The sequence below is a fragment of the Amblyraja radiata genome, unplaced genomic scaffold (genome assembly GCF_010909765.2).
Source record: "Amblyraja radiata isolate CabotCenter1 unplaced genomic scaffold, sAmbRad1.1.pri S68, whole genome shotgun sequence".
Taxonomy (NCBI): Eukaryota; Metazoa; Chordata; class Chondrichthyes; order Rajiformes; family Rajidae; genus Amblyraja; species Amblyraja radiata.
Genome location: NW_022630162.1, coordinates 188,504 through 208,656, shown reverse-complemented (window position 1 = coordinate 208,656; position 20,153 = coordinate 188,504). Strand labels below are relative to the sequence as shown.

At 46.4% G+C, this 20,153-nt stretch overlaps 1 long non-coding RNA gene across 1 annotated transcript; it reads right to left on the bottom strand.

The window, feature by feature from the left end:
- Nucleotides 1–530: 530 nt before the first annotated feature.
- On the bottom strand, nucleotides 531–3,444 carry LOC116969514. Its single transcript, XR_004410806.1, has 3 exons — nucleotides 3,422–3,444; nucleotides 3,205–3,323; nucleotides 531–584 (listed from the first exon to the last, which is right to left on the bottom strand). It is a non-coding gene; the product is annotated as an uncharacterized LOC116969514 (long non-coding RNA).
- Nucleotides 3,445–20,153: the final 16,709 nt, after the last annotated feature.

The window sequence follows — 20,153 nt, the reverse complement described above, 5'->3', positions numbered from 1 at the left end:
GCTCTGATTTCAGTTGCTGTTTATTTCACTCTTCCCACATTTACATTTTTTTTACACACCCGGAGCGGAACCGGAGCAGATTCTCAGCCAGTTTCCATCCCAAGGCCAGAAGAAAGGATAAAGTTTCTCCGTGAATTTATTCCCAGTGAAGGTGTGGAGATGGGACTTGGTGTCCGCGTCGTGAAATGAAACTGTCCCGGACTCGTAACTGAGATAAACTCCCACCCTCCCGGGGATGGGACGGGCGGGGAGACGGGATGGGGGGGAGGTGAATACATCAAACTCGCCAAACCACCCCCGCCCGATGCTCCAGACTCCAGTCTCCGGGGTCAGGTCGACCCGTGTCTTCCTCTCCACAGACTCTGCGGCGACTCCCAGCCTCCAGTACTGACTCCCCGCCACCTCCACCTCCCAGTAATGTCTCCCCGATGTGAATCCCTCTGATCCCAGCACACACTCCCAGTCTGTAAACCTCTTCCCGGTGTCAGGGAGACTCCTCCGGGTCCCGGTCCATCTCACCCTCTTCCGATCCTCAGACACCTCGAGCCGCGGATGCGCTGTTTCCACATCCAGGGTGACGGAGACTGGGGGGAGAAGCAGAGAATCAGAGAGTCCCCGGGGGTCGGGGGGAGACTCGGGCAGCGCGGCCCCGGGACCGGGGGAGAAGCCGCTCGGCCTCAGGCACAGGCGGGCGGACAACTGGAACCTTGCCCAGGGTTTCACCCCAACCACATCCGGTGGACAACACACATCTTTCCCACAGTTTTTATCCAGGGAAGGAGAGGGGAATTTCGTAAGGTGGGGGAGGGTGGACGGGGAGGACGAGTGCGGAGAGTGAGGAGGATGGCGAGATTGCGGTGGGGATGGAGAAATGAAGCGGGCTATTCAGAAATGGAGGCAGATCGGAGCAAGAGGATATTGAGGTGAGTGGTAGTTTGAGGTTGTTTAAGAGGAGGTAGAGGTGTGGGGTGGATTCGCCATGACCATAGTGAATGGGAGGGGGAGACATGAGGGGCCAGAGGACCTGCCCCTGTTTCTTTGAGTGGAGGGTGAGAGAGACGGAGGGGTGGCTTGGACCATGGGAGGAAGTAGAGGTTGAATGATCGGGTGTTGGACAGAATATGTGGGGACTTGTGGTTGTAGGGTCGCTGAAAGAGAGGGGATTCATGGGTGGATTTGATGGGTGTGTACAACCAAGAACACACTGATCTCATTGTGAACCAATATATGAACTTCACTGAGGGACTTGACAATGTTCCACATGTAAGGCTGGTCCAGAAAGTGAAGGCAGGTGGGATCCAAGGCTAGCTGGTGAAATGGATCCACAATTGGCTTGGTGGTTGGAGGTAGAAGGTAGCGGTAGAAGGATGATTTTTCTGCTTGGAGGTCTGTGACTGGTGGAGTGCAGCAGAGATCGGTGCTGCAGCAGGGATATCAAATCAAGAGATGACAGGTTTATCTTGAGAGCAAGGAATTTTAAAGTGGATCTGAGCAGGAAGTTTTCTTTACACTGAGAGTGGGTGATATCTGCAACATGCTACAGACGAGGCGGTGGTGAGATCTAATCATTATATTTGAGGCACTTATCTAGGTGAGGTGCAGAAGAATACCAATGTAATCTGGGCAAATCGATTAGTAAAGATGGGAAATAGGTGGACATGGACATGATGGGCCAAACGGCCCGACGCTGTAATGTACAAACATGGCTCTCAGCTCCAAGAGCACTGAATGACTGAGTCTCCACAGCCACCTGTGCAGGGAATTCCAAAGGTTCCCCAGTCTCTGCGTGCAGTAATGTCTCCTTATCTCTGCCCTACATGTTGCAGCCCACATTCTGAGAGGGTGCCCATTCTCCAGACCCCACAGAGAGGGAAAGCATCCTCCCTGCATCCATCCCACTGAGCCCTGTAAGAACTTTGTGTTTCACTGAGATCTCCTCCTATACACCCAAATTCTAGAGTACACAGGCCTAGTCTACTCAATCTCACCCAGCACAACAAACTCATTGTCCCAGGAACAAGTATTGTTAATCTTTGCTTCAATTCCTCTGTGTCAAGTCTGTCAATTTATCGGTACACAGGAGCATAGGAACACAAGAAAACAGGAGCAGGATTAGAATCCGCTCCTCAGGCTTGCCCCTCCATTCAATGTGGTCATGGCTGATCTAAGCTGGCACCAATTCCTCTTCTGTGTGAGTTCCCCATAATCTTAAATATTCGATCTATCAAATATTTATTTGTAGCCAAGTTGCACATATCCAATAACTCAGCTTTTCACCACCACCTTGGGCACAACATCCCAGATATTCACTGCCGTCTTAGAGATGCAACTTCTACACACCGCATGAGAGGCCGCTCTGGAAGGTTGGATCTCATGGAATCCGGGGTGAATTAGCCGATGGAATACAACATTTACCTGAAGGTCGCAGACAGAGGATGTTGGTAGAGGGTCGTGTTTCAGACTGGAGACAGAGTCCACTGTTGTTCCTTATTTATATACACAATTGGATGTGTATGTAGGTTGTACGGTTAGTCAGTTTGCAGATGGAACTAAAATTGGTAACATTGTGGAGAGTGAAGAAGGTTATCTGAGAGTAAATGGGATCCCTGTGAACTGGGCCAATGGGCTCAGGAACGGCAGGTGGGATTTATTCATGTGAAGGTGAGGTGATGCACTTTGCTGAGACAAACCAGGGCAGGACATACACAGTAAACGGGGAACTTTATAGAACTGAGAGATCTCGGGCTGCAGGTACACAGTGCGATGGAAGATGAAACAGTGACAGGCAGTGTGGTGAAGATTGTGTTTGTCACTCATGCTTTCATAGGTCAGGATATTAAATTTGACACAATATGGTTGTTAGTAAATTAGAGAGGGTGCAAAAGGATTTACGACAATTTCATCAGATCTGAAGGGCTGGATTATAAGGAGATGTTGGACAGGCAGGAACATTTGTCTTTGGAGCCCGTCCGGGTGCCTTTATAGATGTGTATAAGATCTATATAAGGTACACAGATAGGGTGAATAGCCACAGTATTTCACCCAAAGCAGGAGAGTATGAACGTCTGACTCTGTGATGCTTCCCAGCTGATGGGTTTAGAGGTGGATCCAATTTCCCTTCAGTCCAAAAGACCATAATGTTTTCATCTAGGAATTGCTTAAAGATATCGGAAACAAGAATAATGGTGAAGGTACAAGCTTTACCTCGTTTGAAGTCATCAGATGTATCTTTGACTGCCGTGTTGAACGAAACAGGGCAATGAAACTTTTCAATCGGCAAGGCTTCATCTACCACCGACAGCTGTTTGGCTTCATCACGAACCCTGCAAATATTGAACAGCTGTTTATAAACTAAGCATTAGAAATGTTTTAAGGTGTTCCACAAAACACTTACAATGTTTCCGTCAAGACAATGTCCTACCTTCGCTTGCGACCAGCTTCCTCCTGAAAGAAATAAAACACAAATCTCAATTGACTGAGATGGACCGTCCTCATCCCGACAGCGGGAATTTCACCAAATTTCTACAACCCTCTGATAATTCCCATTTCCCAACTCTTATCACCACTGTCATGCAGAGAGAAAGCGGATATTGTCGCAGAGATGTAGAACGATGGGGGGAAGCACAAGGAATGTTCATGAGAATGACGTCTCCTAATCTGAGGAAAGATGTTCTTGCCCTAGAGGGAGTACAGAGAAGGTTCCCCAGACTGATTCCTGGGATGGCAGGACTTTCATATGAAGAAAGACTGGATAGACTCGCTAGAATTTAGAAGATTGATGGGGGATCTTAAAGAAACGTACTAAATTCTTAAGGGGTTGGACAGGCTAGATGCAGGAAGATTATTCCCGATGTAGGGGAAGTCCAGAACAAGGGGTCACAGTTTAAGGATAAGGGGGAAATCTTTTAGGACCAAGAAGAGAAAATCATTTTTTACACAGATAGTGGTGAATCTGTGGAATTCTCTGCCACAGAAGGTATTTGATGCCAGTTTATTGGCTATAGTTAAGAGGGAGTTAGATGTGGCCCTTGTGGCTAAAGGGATCAGGGGGTATGGAGAGAAGGCAGGGATGGGACACTGAGTTGGATGATCAGCCATGATCATATCGAATGGCGGTGCAGGCTCGAAAGGCCAAATGGCCTACTCCTGCACCTATTTTCTATGTTTCTATGTCATAATTGAGAGGATGGAACTTAATGAAAAGACTGGGCAGGCCGTGGGATTTCATCTGTGGAAGTTGTCAGGAACGATGAGAGGGAATATAATATTATCGGTGGATTTAAATGTGTGGGGATGAAATAATATCTCAAATTGAAGGGGAGACTAATAATCAAAGTTGAAATGTAACGTGGTCTTCAATAAATACCTAAAGTAATGCAGTCATGAGAACATGGACCTCACTTGCATTGGAGGGACTGAAGCCAACAGCAGAGATAAATTTAAATGCAAGCGGTGATAATTGCTCGGTTCTAAGCTTCCCCCCAGTCTAGTTTCAGTAAAAGCACTGAATCAAGCACTTGTATCAATTAATTGTATTCTACCAAAAGCTTGTCACAGATCACACACTGTACCTATCCCACCGTGGGTTCCATCCCTGCGTCTATCTGTTCAAGCCCTCTAGGCCTCGCACAGACAGAGGCACTCCAGAAGGGTACCTGGTCCTGAACGCTCTTCCAGAAGATGGGCCCTGAGCCTCGTGAGCAGGGACTTTTATCTGTCCCGCAAACTCGAGGGCCGAACCACATGGGGGTTGTCTCTTAATCACCCAATAGGGAGGTTTCACGGCAGTCGGGTCACGACCCATGACCCGTACTGTTGCTAGGCTACTCCAAATGGATTACACGCGATGAACTGCAGGTAGGCACTTACCATTGTTTCCAGCGTAGCGGGCCCGTTAAAACCCCACCGCTGAAATTGTCAATTTTTGCCTGTAAATAATTATGGAAATGGGGATAAGCGTGAGGGACATTTAGCCTACTTCACAATTCCAAAAGTGAGGAGAAATGACGGGAATAGAAGCGAGAGCTGAAGGGACAACAGCAGACAGAGTGCTTAGCGAACATTGGCCGTTTGCTCACTGCATTTCATCAACTAAGGTGTTTTTTCTTGATTCCTTTGGCATCTAAAAAGTTTCAGAAGTGATAAATCTGGCTGTAATTCGATTTAATCGCCCGTAGTTCCCGTGGGTTTTACATACAAAATGAAAACGCATCTGAAGAAAAATTTACAGCCAGATTTATCACTTCTGAGATTTTTTAGATACCAAAGGAATCAAGAAAAAACACAAATAATGCCTGACTTGATGAAATGCAGTGAGCAAACGCGATAATTCCCAACATTTTCAATTCCAATATCTGCACGGCCAATGTTTATCAAGCACTTTAGCTGCTGTTGTCCCTTCAGTTCTCGCTTCTCTATACCTTCATTTCGCTTCACGCTTGGAATTCTAAAGTTGGGTACATGTCTCTCACACTTACCCAGACTCCCACAATTGTTTTCAGCGCAAAAATTCAACATTTTGGCGGTTTTTAACAGGTGGGAAAGTACGCGTTTTTAGCATTAATAACATATACCGGAAGTGACGGATGTCCTCCAGATGGATTTAGCAGCTCCGTGCGTCGAGCCCTCTGACCCAGTGACCTTTCGTGCAACCCCCCTATTACAAATATCGATTAACCCTATACATAACAGGCATTTCCCTAACCAAATGATACAACAATTCAATACATTGTATTCACAACGGACTTCAAGATGAAGTCAACTTGGAAACATTTACCCTGATGAACAGAACTCTCAGACAAGGCTCAACACCCCATCCAATCAACACTTAGCAGAGTCAGACTCTGCAACATTATTTACAAGCTATTTACAAGGTATATGTCTGGTTTGCAGACATCCAATCCATTCTATGCATTTAGTACCAGATTGACAGGATTTGCAAGGCTTCCCATTCTTTGCTTTCAAATTGTATCTAAGTTCCAGACTTCCTGGCATCTCTCGCAGCCAGTCCCAGAGAGCAATTCCAATTTGACCAAATCTCCCAGCAAACCCTGAAACGTAACCCCATTTTGAAGTCCTGGCTGGTCCAATTTAGCCAGGGGTAACAGTGGGGTAAACACATTGGGGCTCATGGAATTTGGGGTATTGTTACCAGGTGTGGAGAATAGATAGGAGGGATGATGAGTGGGGCAGAAATCTTGACTGGATAGGATGGGCCAAATGGCCTGTCTATGGTGTAGAATGGGATGTCATCCGATTGTTCTAAACTCCACATAATATAAACACCTCTCTACATTCCGGCCAGGCAGTCCTGAGATCCCATAGATTCAGCGGGAGGCCAATTAGTTTCTGAACAACAACAGCTGGAACAGAGGGAACATTTACTCAGTTCCGAATTACTGGTAAATGCAGCATTTATTTCTGAAATGTCACCCACCATTTTGTGACTGTACACTTTCACTTCACCAAACTGTAGTGTAACCCCTCACCTTCAGAAACACCACACTGTTATTTTGATCCATCTGTTGCTGCAACTTTAAGAGTTCCTCCTGAATGGAATTTAAATTCTCTTGAATCTTTCCAAGATTTTTCTCCATTGTATTCAGAATCTTCTTCTCTTCCTCCCGGATATCTGCCAGTGTGCGCTGCTCTTTCTCAGTGAGAATCTGGTGCAGTTCAGCATACTGGGATGTGATCTTGGACTGAAGGCTGTGTGACTGTTCCTGTGAAATAAAAGGTGAAGATTAATATATAATGTCACTGGTTGTGTTTCCTCACGACTTTAACGGTGACGTTTGGCCTGTGCATTTTTTATTTACTTTGGCAATTCAATAGTTTGACAAAAATGCTGGAGGTACTCAGCGGGTGAGGCAGCATCTATTGAGAGAATGAATAGGCGACGTTTCGTGTCGAGACCCCTCTTCAGACTTCAGAAGCATTTAGACAGTTAGACCTATTATTACACGCATCACAGGGATCAAATCTACACAAGATCAGGAAATCGAAACTGGAAAGCCTCACCAGAACTCCAGAAATCTTCTGTTTCTGTTGCTGCTCCATTCGCTGGATCCCTGATTTCTTTTTTGTAAGAGACTGGATGGAAGATTTCGTCTGATCCTGGGATTGTGATTGAAAATCAGAGAATAAAAGTGTTAGATTATAAAGATGGAATTAAACAATGATGCGATCAAAATCGGTTTGCTTTTACCTTGTATATTTCAGCAGCTTCATCCACCAGCATGAAGCGGTGATCTCTGTGTTCCCGCCCAGCTGCACAAATCACACAGATCAGCTTCTTGTCCGTTTCACAAAACAGCTTCAGTTCTTCCTGATGTTCCTCGCACTGAAGTTTACTTTCCTTCTCTGTCCGATTCAGGCTCAGTGTTCGAGCTTTCTCAGACAGTCTCGCCAAGGCCCGACTCACCCTGAGGGTGCGGTCTGTAAACTCCTCTCTACATTCCGGGCAGGAGTTTCTCCCCTCCCTGTCCCAACTCTGTGTGATACAGGAGCGGCAGAAGTAGTGCCCACACTCCAGTGATACCGGATCGGTGAAGAAATCCAGGCAGATGGGACAAAGTATCTCCTCGGTTAAACTCTCGACCGGGTCTTTCGCAGCCATTTTAACCTCCACTTCCTGGTTCAAAACGCATTCCCATTCGCTGAAACTGCTGACGCCCTGCAGTAATTAATTGGAGCGCCGGAGGCTGAAGTTCATGGGATCAAGAGGTGAATGGATAGGGTGAATGCACAGTGTTTTACCCGGAGTAGTGGAGTCGAGAACTAGAGGACACAGGTTTGTGGTGAGAGGTGCAAGATTTAATCGGAACCTGAGGAACAATATTTCCACACAGAAGGTCGTGGGGAAATGGAACAAGCTGCCAGAGGAGGTAAGTCAGGCTGGACAACAACGTGTGGACGGGCTTTAGGACCCGGGGGAGCCCGGAGCTGTGGGACAATCAATGAAAGGGGCGGGGCAAGGCTGAGGGGAGGCGGAGCTCAGCCCCGTCAATCACAGCCCTGACCAGAAAGCCGATGTCATTTGTAATCAGCTTCGGGTAAATGTCATTCCCTTAAACTAAAGTTGTTCCAGTTAAATGGGTGATTGGAACATGAGTCTGACCATATACTTCCAGATGCAACAGTAGACTTTACAACATTAGAACAGGAAAACAAGGATAAACAACATAGGTATAATTCAGTCATCATACAGGAATACATTGACAGATACTACAGTTTTGTCCAAATTTATACAGATGCATCAAAAGATTCAGTAGATAAAGTAGGAGTAGCATTTATTGTACCAGAATTTCACATCAAAGTAGGGAAGAGGATCAATAATGAGGTCTCAGTATACACAGGTGAAATGATTGCAATATTGTTAGCGGTACAGTGGGTCGAGGATACTAGGCCTTTAAGGACAGTTATTTGCTCAGATTCAGGTTTAGCAATAAAGAGTTTACAGCACAGCCATTCAGACAGTAGACCAGACATTTTGATTGAAATACAACAAACACTATTCAGAATTCAAATGATGAGGCTTACAGTCATATTTTTATGGGTACCAGCACACATTGGCATTAGAGGAAACGAAATGGCAGATAAGGTAGCAAAAGAGGTAGCAAAAAGAAGTAAAATTGATTTAAGTATTAACATAGGTAAAACTGAAATCAAAGACATTATTAAGCAAAGACTGAAGGAAAGATGGCAAAAGCAATGGGATGAAGAGCGGAAAGGACGGTGGTTCTACAGAGTCCAGAGGAAAGTGGGAGAAATGAGATGTGCAGGAAAAAACAGAAAAGAGGAGACAGTAATCTCAAGAATTAGATTTGGACACACTGGTCTGAACAGTACACTTTTTATAATAGGCAAGCATAATACAGGTAGATGTGAATACTGTGGGCAAGAAGAGACAATAGAGCATGTCATTGTACATTGTGAGAGGTATGAGGAGGAGAGAGAACGGATGAGTGAGCAGTTCAGAAAAGAAAGAATACAATTTGATTTGGTAGATATTTTGCAAGGAAGTTCATATAAGTGCTATCAAATCCTGTTGCATTTTCTTAGGGTAACCAATTTGTTCGGAAGGATATAGGTTATTAGTATATGTAATGGTGTTGTTTGATCCACACTCCATGCCAGTTGGTGGCGGTAATGCACCAAAAAAGTTGTTTGCCAACCGCCAAAAAACACCACATAGAAGAAGAGGAAGAAGAGTCTGACCTTAAAATGCCAACAAAAATACAGAAAGCGTTGTCAGCATTCAGCAGGTCGGGCAGTGTACAGTATCTGGAGAGGGAAGGGTTAATATTTCTGAGGTAATATGGAGCAGCAGATTGAACAGCTGCCTCACGGGGCCAGAGACCCGGGTTCGATCCTGACCATGTTCACTGTTCGCAGCGTGCACATTCTCCCTGTGACCGCGTGGGTTTCCTCCGGGTGCTCCGGTTTTCTCCCACATTCAAAAGACATGCGGGTTTGTAGGGTAATTGGCCCTCTGTAAATTGCCCCAAGTATGTTGGGAGTGAACGGGAAGGTGAGATAACAGAGACCAAGTGTTAATTGGTGATCGATGTGGACTCGGTGGGCCGAAGGGCCTACTTCCATGCTGTATCTCTAAAGTAAAGTAAGCTCCACTGGTCAGAAAATCAACCTTGCACTGCCGCTCAACAGAGAAAACAAGACGTCATTAATACTGCACAGGAACAGGCCCTTCAACACACAATGTCTAGCTTATGGAAGGATCATTCAGAAGCCTGATAACAGAGGGAAGGAAGCTGTTCCTGAGACTGGTAAGATTCTGTACCTTCTGCCCGACAAGAACAGTGAGAAGAATGAATGACCGGGGTAGAACAAGTATTTGATTATGTTGGCTGCTTTTCCATGATGAGGGATGATCTTAGAAGAGATGTAAAAAAATCATGAGAGGAACAGATCGGGTAGTCGCACAGAGCCCCTTGCCCAGAGGAGGGGCATCAAGTACCAGAGGACATAGGGTTAAGGTGAAGGTGGAAAGGTTTAATAGAAACCTGAGGGGTAACTTTGTTCACACAATGGGTGTATGGAATGAGCTGCTGGAGGAGGTATATGAGGCGGGCACTATCGTAACGTTTCAGAAGCATTTAAACAGGTACATTGATAGGACAGGTTAGAGGTATGGGGGCCAAACGCAGGCAGTACAGGTCGGTTCAAGAATCTAATGGTTGCGGGTAAGGAGCTGAGAATGGGAGCTCTAATGAACCTGTCGGTTTTGCTGAGGGCCACATAGAACCAGAACAGTTCCTTCAGCCCACATCAGACTGCAATGCCTCCTCCGTATGTGCCTCGACCACCACTCCAGCGGCGCGTTCCAGGCACCCACCACCCTGTGTGATAAAACATGCCCCGCACATCTCCTTGAAAGATTCCCGTACTGTGCTAAAATCTATGGCGTCCCTTCATTGACTTTTCCACGCTGGGGAAAATAGCCCTGAATCATTTCAAGCCGAGAGCAACCGGGCGAGGGCAGCCGAGAACAAAGGGGGAGCCGGCGCGGGTGGCACCTGCTGCCTGGTGCGGCGGGGCCTGGTTCGCCGCTGCGGGGAAATATAGACTGTTCCATGAACTTCTCGCAACCTAGTCGGCGCCCACTTTACCGCCCAGGTCAGATCTGTATTTTACCGGATTGCTGGCAAAAACAAGGCATTTCACTGATCCGAGGTACATTGAACAATAGAGTATGATTGTTTGAGAAAGAACTGCAGATGCTGGAAAAATCGAAGGTAGACAAAAATGCTGGAGAAACTCAGCGGGTGAGGCAGCATCTCTGGAGAGAAGGAATAGTTGACGTTTAGGGTCGAGACCCCTTCTTCATTACAGTGCCTGGTATTGAAGTGATGTTATTGTGTCTGGTATTGAAGTGATGTTATCACCATTCTTCAGACTGGTATGGGGGTGGGGGAGGGGGGGGGGGGAAGAAGAAAGGAAGAGGCGGAGACAGTGGTATGTGAGAGAGCTTGGAAGGGGAGAGGCCAGCAAGGACTACCTGAAATTGGAGAAGTCAATGTTCATACCGCTGGGGTGCAAACTACGCAAGTGAAATATGAGGTGCTGCTCCTCCAATTTGCGGTGGGACTCACTCTGGCCATGGAGGAGGCGAGGTCTGTATTTTACCGGATTGCATGCAAAAGAAAATAATCCCACAGTCACGAGGTACACGTGACAATAGAGTATAATTGAATCATTGAATTCAAGTTTACACATGAGATTATTAAATAAAAATCGAGCGTATAAGAAGGAACTGCAGATAGACACAAAAAGCTGGAGTAACTCAGCGGGACAAGCATCATCTCTGGAGAGATGGAATGGGTGACGTTTCGGGACGAGGCCCCTTCTTCATTGCAGTGTCTGGTATTGAAGTGATGTTATTGTGCAGAGTCTGAGACCAAGCGTAGGCTTGGCGATCGTTTCGCCGACCACCTCGGCTCGGTCCGCATTAACCAACCTGACCTCCCGGTGGCTCAGCACTTCAACTCCACCTCCTATTCCGTATCCGACCTCTCTGTCCTGGGTCTCCTCCATGGCCAGAGCGAGCACCAGCGGAAATTGGAGGAGCAGCACCTCATATTCCGCTTGGGGAGTCTGCATCCTGGGGGCATGAACATTGAATGCTCCCAATTCTGTTAGCCCTTGCTGTCTCCTCCCCTTCCTATTTCTCCCTCAGCCTTCGGGCTCCTCCTCCTCCCTTTTCCTTTCTTCTCCCCGCACCCCACCCACCATCAGAGTAAAGAAGGGTTTCGGCCCGAAACGTTGGCTATTTCCTTCGCTCATTAGAGATGCTGCTGCATCCGCTGAGTTTCTCCAGCTTTTTTGTGTACAGACAAATTACAACCTTTGCACGCGTTTTAACGTTTTCCCACGAGTACTCTCTGGAACGATAGGTGATGAATGTACAGAAGTTGAGGTCACCGCATGAATAAATAACACTATTAAATGTACAGATACTGACCATGTGTGAATGAATAGCTTGCACGGTTGTTTGTTTTTTTTGTCTGTCTCTGGGTCTATAACTCAGCGGAACAGGTCAGGCATGGAAATAGCCAATGGAGAGGTTGAGAAGCAGTTTCTTCCCAGAGGCCATTCGGACTGTAAACTCCTATCTTACCAGGGACTAACTTTACTGAACGTTTTTCCTTCCAATATTTAATATGTAAAATAATATGTGTGTGTTTATGATTGTGTTTATAGTTTGTTTGGTTGTTTGTCTTTTTGCACAAAGTCCGCGAGCATTTGCCACTTTTCATTTCACTGCACATCTCTGGGTCTGTGTATGTGACGAATAAACTTGACTTGACTTGAGATCCCTGGAGAGAAGGGATGGCGCGGGCCAATCACGCGGTCAGCGGGGGGGGCGGGCTATCCTGGTCTGGGCCGACCAATCACGCGTCAGTGGGCGGGCCGTCATGATCTCAGCCGGCCAATCACGCATTGGGGGCGGATCATAGTGATCTGGACCGACCAATCACGCTTAAGTGGGCGGGCCATCCAGATCTGGGCCGACCAATCACGCGTCAGCGGGCGGGCCATCCAGATCTGGGCCGACCAATCACACGTTTGTGGGCGGGCCATCGTGATCACGGGCGGCCAATCACACGTTAGTGGGCGGGTAATAGTGCTCTGGACCGGCCAATCACGCGTCAGTGGGCGGCCCCGTGACGTCAGAGAGAACAAATGATTTTGTGAATGGAGCTTTAACTGGAGCGCGCTCATGAGTGACGGCAGGTTAACGAGGCAGTGTTTACGAGGCCTGTCCCACCTGTATGCGACTGACTCCATGCGGCAGCAAAGATCCCATCTCGGAGCTATAGGATCTTTGGTGAATGTTATTTGTTTAAGAAGGAACTGCAGATGCTGGAAAATCGAAGGTAGACAAAAATGCTGGAGAAACGCAGCGGGTGCAGCAGCATCTAGGCAGCGAAGGAAATGGGCAAGGTTTCAGGCCGAAACCCTTCTTCAGACTGGTGGGGGGCGGGGAGAATAGCGGATAAAGGAGGAGGAGACAGTCAGAGGGCTGAAGGAGAGGTAGGAAGGGTAGGAGACAGCAAGGGCTAACAAAATTGGGAGAATTCAATGTGCGTGCCCCCATCAAGCAATGTTACAAATGTTTGAGATTTTTAAAATCAAGTCTGCAATTTATCCCAACAGATAAAGCAAAAAAAGAAGTTTAATTTGTCACCTAATTCACTTTCATATCTTCAGTATTAAAAAAAGTCATAGAAACATAGACATAGAAAGTAGGTGCAGGAGTAGGCCATTCGGCCCTTCGAGCCTGCACCGCCATTCGATATGATCATGGTGATCATCCAACTCAGTATCCCATCCCTGCCTTCTCTCCATACCCCCCTGATCCCTTTAGCCACAAGGGCCATATCTTAAATATAGCCAATGAACTGGCATCAACTACCTTCTGTGGCAGAGAATTCTACAGATTCACCAGTCACTGCGTTAAAAATGATTTTCTCATCTCGGTCCTAAAAGACTTCCCTCTTATCCTTAGACTGTGACCACTTGTTCTGGACTTCCCCAACATCGGGAATAATCTTCCTGCATCTAGCCTGTCCAACCCCTTAAGAATTTTGTAAGTTTCTATAAGAATATGTGGCCATTTTCATACTCGGAAATTAGCACCTTGTTCCCTATTGCTTTTCCATTGACTTAACACAAAAGCTGTGATCGAGGACAGTCAAATGGCCATAACTTTCTTAAAAATTAAGAGAACTAAAATAAATGTTCAGTTATTATAGATTGAAGCATTCTGAAACAAATATGAAACAATCTTACTTAGATGACTTGAAATTAAAGCATATAATTAGTTAGTTACCTAATTCTAGCTAATTACAAAATTCAATTACCAGATCTAAACATCTATCAATTTCTTACGAATAGATTAACATTTTTAGTTACGGAGGGTGCGGTCTTTGCGGAAGGCAGACTTGTGGGGAGATGGGAAGATGGGACCAGTGGTGAGGTCACGTTGGAGGTGGTGAAACTGACAGAGTTGTAGACTGTCACGCTGGTGAGTTCCCTGCCAGCCCTCTGCTGTTTTTCAGTCCTCCGAGCACTGCGGTCCTCGCTCTGGTCCACGACGCCGGCAGCCTAGCTTGGGCCCGGTGCCCGATGGGGAGGCTTGTGCTCCATGACCGGTAGCTGCTGCCTCTACCCCCTCCCCCTCCCTCTCTACCCCCTCCCCGTGGCAGAGAAAGCGAGAGAGGTGGGGGGGAAGAGGGGGAAGAGGGGGGGGGGTGGAGGAAGTGGGGAGAGAGGGGGTGGAGAGGGGGTGGGGTGTGGATGCCTTGTGCCTATCAAACCCTCAACTCCCCCCAGTTAGGCAATTCAGGGACTATTTGGGGAATCTGGTAGGACCAAGGCAATGGGTGATTTTGTATTTCCAAGGCTGTAATTGACCATCTAAACCTGGTTTTAACTGGTATCTTTAATATCTAGGCTAGCCTAGATGGGTCCAAGGGTCCATTTAGGGTGTCTGGTAGACCCAAGGCAGCAGATAATTGTTCATTTATAGGTCATAGGTCAGCAGATAGGGTCATTTTATACCCCTCCCCCTTGGTGTGATAGATCATTTAAACTTGGTTTTAGCCTCAGGGTTTCGGCCCGAAACGTTGCCTATTTCCTTCCCTCCATAGATGCTGCTGCACCCGCTGCGTTTCTCCAGCATTTTTGTGTCCCTTCGATTTTCCAGCATCTGCAGTTCCATCTTAAACACTTCTTAACCACTTACAATATTGTAGGTTTGTAGATTAATACAACATACACTTAATACCCTGATGTTGAATTTGGATAATTCGCATCACCAGTAACATTCACAAGAACTGAATAGAAAGATTTATATGAATTCTGTGCTTGGTGCTTCTAATACTACAATTGAAATAAACCCAAATCACTTCGCACTGTATAGCATCTTTTTAAACTCCTTTTGTGTGTTCCTGTCTACAAATTGACTCCTGCATTTCAGTTGCCATTCGTGGCTGCTCTTCAAAGAGACTTATGCCCCTGTCCCACTTAGGAAACCTGAACTGAAACCTCTGGAGACTTTGCCCAAGGTTTCCGTGCGGTTCCCGGAGGTTTTTGTCAGTCTCCCTACCTGCAACCTCCGGCAACCACCTGCAACCTCCGGTATTGATATCCCTGCATGACAATAAGGTTTCGATGATCGAGCCTATATCCTTCTGCAGACTTTGACAGACTACCTTGCTATCCCCAACATTACCCATTCTCCACAAACTTAGTAGTCACACCTCCTACATTCACATCAAAGCCATGAAAACATAAAATGAACAGCAATGGTTGTTAATACCTGGAATATTTTGCCATAGGAGGTGGTGAAATCAGATGTAACCACTATATTTAAGAGGCATTGCGATTTGGCAAACGAGGTGTAGAATAAGGTACACAAAAATGTTGGAGAAACTCAGCGGGTGCAGCAGCATCTATGGAGCGAAGGAAATAGGCAACGTTTCGGGCCGAAAACCCTTCTTCAGACTAATATGGTTCTAATGTGGGCAAATGGGATTTGTGTGGCTGGGGAAAAGGGTGGACATGGAGGTGATGGGCCCAATGGCCTGATTCTGTAATGTACAACCATGGCTCTCTGGCTCCAAGAGCACTGAATGACTGATTATGCACAGCCACCGGGTGTTCAGTGAATTCTAAAGGTTGCCTAGTCTCAGCATGCAGTAATGTCTTCTTGTCTCTGTCCTAAATGGTGCAGCTCACATTCAGAGGGTTTCCGCTGGCTCCAGACCCCCTCAGACAGGGGAAACATCCTCCCTGCATCCAGCCCACTGAGCCGTGTAAGGCCTTTGTGTTTCACTGAATTCTCCTCTAATACACCTGAACCCTCGAGTACACAGGCCTAGTCTACGCAATTTCACCCAGCACAGCAAACCCATTCTCCCAGTAACAAGGATCTGTTCAAATGCAAACAATCTTTGCTTTGTCTTTGTGATACTTCCCCCCAGAGTCCATTAATACCATTAATCTTCACATATAAGTATTGCATAAAGATGTCTTAAAAAAGATCAATGGAAAAGGTATCAGTTTTACCTCGTTTGATGATATCAGATGTTTCGCTCAATGCTATGTTGTAGAAAAGGGTGCGATCATACTTTTCAATGGGCAACGCGCTATCTACCACCAACATTGGTTTGGTTTCATCAATAACCCTGCAAATATTTAACAGCTGGTTAGAAACTGAGCATTAGCTGTTTTTTTTGAGCGGTACTGTAAAAACGTACATTGTTTCAGTCAAACGCATGTCCTACCTGCTCTTGCGACCAGCTTCCTCCTGAAACAAATAAAAACACAAATCTCAATAGACTGAGATGGATCGTCATGATCCCGACGGCGGGTATTTCACTAGATTGCTACAAAATACCCTCTGAGAATTCCCAACGCTTTGTCGCTGTCACACAGACAGTAAGTGGATATTGTCGTAGAGACATCGAACACGGGGGAGAGAGTATTAGGAATGTCGATGAAAATAACTGCGAGTATGCAACTTACGAGTAAGACCGGGCAGGTCGTGGGATTTTATCTGGAGAAGGGAGGACAAATGGAGATACAAGGGAAAGAGAGTAAAAGAAAAGAGAAGACACCAGAATTAACGGGGCAGAACGCCCAGGAAGGGATAGGGGAGTAAAGCCAAGTGAAATGGGCATCAATGTGAATGGTGCGGGGAGTAATGGATTAAAAGGTTTATCTATGACAAGGACGCTGCTGACAACCTTCTACCGCTGCACCACAGAGCATATTAACGTATGGCATCTCTGTGTGGTATCTCAGCTGCACGGAGGCGGAGAGGAGCGTCTTCCACAGAGTGCAGAAGATTATTGGGACACTGCTACCAGCCTTGGAGGGCACCTACCACACACGGTGCCTCAGGAAGGCCGTCAGCATCCATAAAGACTCCTCACACCGCTGTAACGGACTGTTCGAACTACTTCTCTCCGGCAAACGTTACAAGGCCTTCTACGCCCGAACCTCCAGACTCAGGAACAGCTTCATTCCCAGAGCTATAGCGACTCTGAACCAGCCCTGCTGAGTGCCCCCCATCCCCCCTGGACTGTCTCCCTCGGATGGTCACGTCGCACAGACACATCTGCACTTTAGTCTGTTTGAACTGTTTTGACTATTTTCTATTCTTTTACAAACCATGTTCTCGGGATATCTAAATTGTATTAGTTATTCAAGTTATGACATCGGATGGAAGCTGCATACCAAATCTAGTTGTGCTTATGTGCAATGACAATAAAATATATTATTATTATTATTATTATTATTATTATGAATGTACGAAGTATAAGAAATAAAGTGGATGAGCTGAGGCTCAGTTAGAAATTTGTTGTGGGAATTACAGAGACATGGCTGCAAGAGGACCAGGGCTGGGAATTGAATATTCAAGGGTATACGTCCTTTCGAAAAGACAGACAGGTGGGCAGAGGGGGTGGGGTAGCTCTGTTGGCGAGGAATGAAATTCAGTCCCCAGCACGGAGTGATATAGAATCAGGAGATGTATAGTCAGTATGGATAGAACTGAAGAATTGTAAAGGTAAAAAGACCCTAATGGGACTTATCTACAGTCACCCAAATAGTAGCCTGGATATAGGGTGCAAGATGAATCAAGAGTTAAAATTGGTCGCAAAATGTCGCAAAGCTAATGCTACGGTTGTTATGGGAGATTTCAACATAGAAACATAGAAAATAGGTGCAGGAGTAGGCCATTCGGCCCTTCGAGCCTGCACCGCCATTTGATATGATCATGGCTGATCATCCAACTCTATCCCATCCCTGCCTTCTCTCCATACCCCCTGATCCCTTTAGCCACAAGGGCCACATCTAACTCCCTCTTAAATATAGCCAATGAACTGGCCTCAACTCCCTTCTGTGGCAGAGAATTCCACAGATTCACCACTCTCTGTGTAAAAAATGATTTCCTCATCTCGGTCCTAAAAGTCTTCCCTCTTATCCTTAATCTGTGACCCCTAGTTCTGGACTTCACCAACATTGGGAATAATCTTCCTGCATCTAGCCTGTCCAACCCCTTAAGAATTTTGCACGTTTCTATAAGATCCCCCCTCAATCTTCTGAATTCTAACGTGTACAAGCCGAGTCTATCCAGTCTTTCCTCATATGAAAGTCCTGCCATCCCAGGAATCAGTCTGGTGAACCTTCTCTGCACTCCCTCTATGGCAACAATAATAATAATAATACTAATAATACATTTTATTTGTATAGCGCTTTTCAAGGACTCAAAGTCGCTTTACATGGTGAGTCAAGAACAAAACAAAATAGAGCAGTAAGACAGAGATGCAAAGGGGAGGAGGACGTAGGACTAAGGGTATGCAGAGGTGAAGAGATGGGTCTTGAGGCGGGACTGGAAGAGGGTGAGGGACTCAGAAGTTCGGATCAATTGTGGGAGGGAGTTCCAGAGCCTGGGAGCTGCCCTGGAGAAGGCTCTGTCTCCAAAAGTGCAGAGGTTGGATTTCAGAATGGAGAGGAGACCGGCTGAAATGGATCTGAGGGACCGTGAGGGTTGGTAGGGGGAGAGGAGGTCAGTGAGATAAGGGGGGGGGGGGGGGGCAAGTGGTTGAGGGCTTTGTAGGTGAGGACCAGGATTTTGTAGATGATCTGGTGGGAAATGGGAAGCCAGTGAAGCTCTTTGAGGACTGGGGTGATGTGGTGCCAGGATTTGGTGTGGGTAATGAGTCGGGCGGCTGCATTCTGGACCAGTTGGAGTCGGTTGATGTTGCTGGAATTAATGCCAAAGAGAAGAGAGTTACAGTAGTCCCGTCGGGAGGAGATGAAGGCATGGATGAGTCTTTCAGCAGCGGGGGGTGTGAGAGAGGGTCTGATTTTGGCGATGTTGAGGAGGTGAAAGCAGGAGGTTTTGACAACATGGCGGATGTGAGGCTCAAGGGAGAGGGTTGAGTCAAAGATCACACCAAGGTTGCGGGCCTGAGGAGATGGGGAGACAGTGGTGCCGTCAATAGTGAGAATGGGTTTGTTGTTAATTTTGGTAAGTGTTGATTTGGAGCCAATGGGGAGAAATTCTGTTTTGTTACTGTTTAATTTATGGAATGTCTTTCCTCAGATTAGGAGACCAAAACTGTACGCAATACTCCAGGTGTGGTCTCACCAAGACCCTGTACAACTGCAGTAGAACCTCCCTGCTCTGATACTCAAATCCTTTTGCTATGAATGCTAACATACCATTTGCTTTCTTCACTGCCTGCTGCACCTGCATTCCTACTTTCAATGACTGGTGTACCATGTTTTTGCCACCAAAGTGGACAACCTCACATTTATCCACATTATACTGCATCTGCCATGCCTTTGCCCACTCACCCAACCTATCCAAGTCACCTTGCAGCCTCCTAGCATCCTCCTGACAGCTAACACTGCCCCCCAGCTTCGTGTCATCCGCAAACTTGGAGATGTTGCATTCAATTCCCTCATCCAGATCATTAATATATATTGTAAATAGCTGGGGTCCCAGCACTGAGCCTTGCGATACACCACTAGTCACTGCCTGCCATTCTGAAAAGGACCCGTTTACTCCTACTCTTTGCTTCCTGTCTGCCAGCCAGTTCTCTATCCACATCAATACTGAACCCCCAATACCATGTGCTTTAAGTTTGTATACTAATCTCTTATGTGGGACCTTGTCGAAAGCCTTCTGAAAGTCCAGATATAACACATCCACTGGTTCTCCCTTATCCACTCTACTAGTTACATCCTCGAAAAATTCTATAAGATTCGTCAGACATGATTTACCTTTCATAAATCCATGCTGACTTTGTCCAATGAACTCACCACTTTCCAAATGTGCTGCTATCCCATCTTTAATAACTGACTCCAGAATTTTCCCCACCACCGACGTTAGACTAACTGGTCTGTAATTCCACGTTTTCTCTCTCCCTCCCTTTTTAAAAAGTGGGGTTACATTAGCTACCCTCCAATCCTCAGGAACTACTCCAGAATCTAAAGAGTTTTGAAAAATTATCACTAATGCATCCACTATTTCTGCGGCTACTTCCTTAAGTACTCTGGGATGCAACTTATCCGGCACTGGGGATTTATCGGCCTTTAATCCATTCAATTTA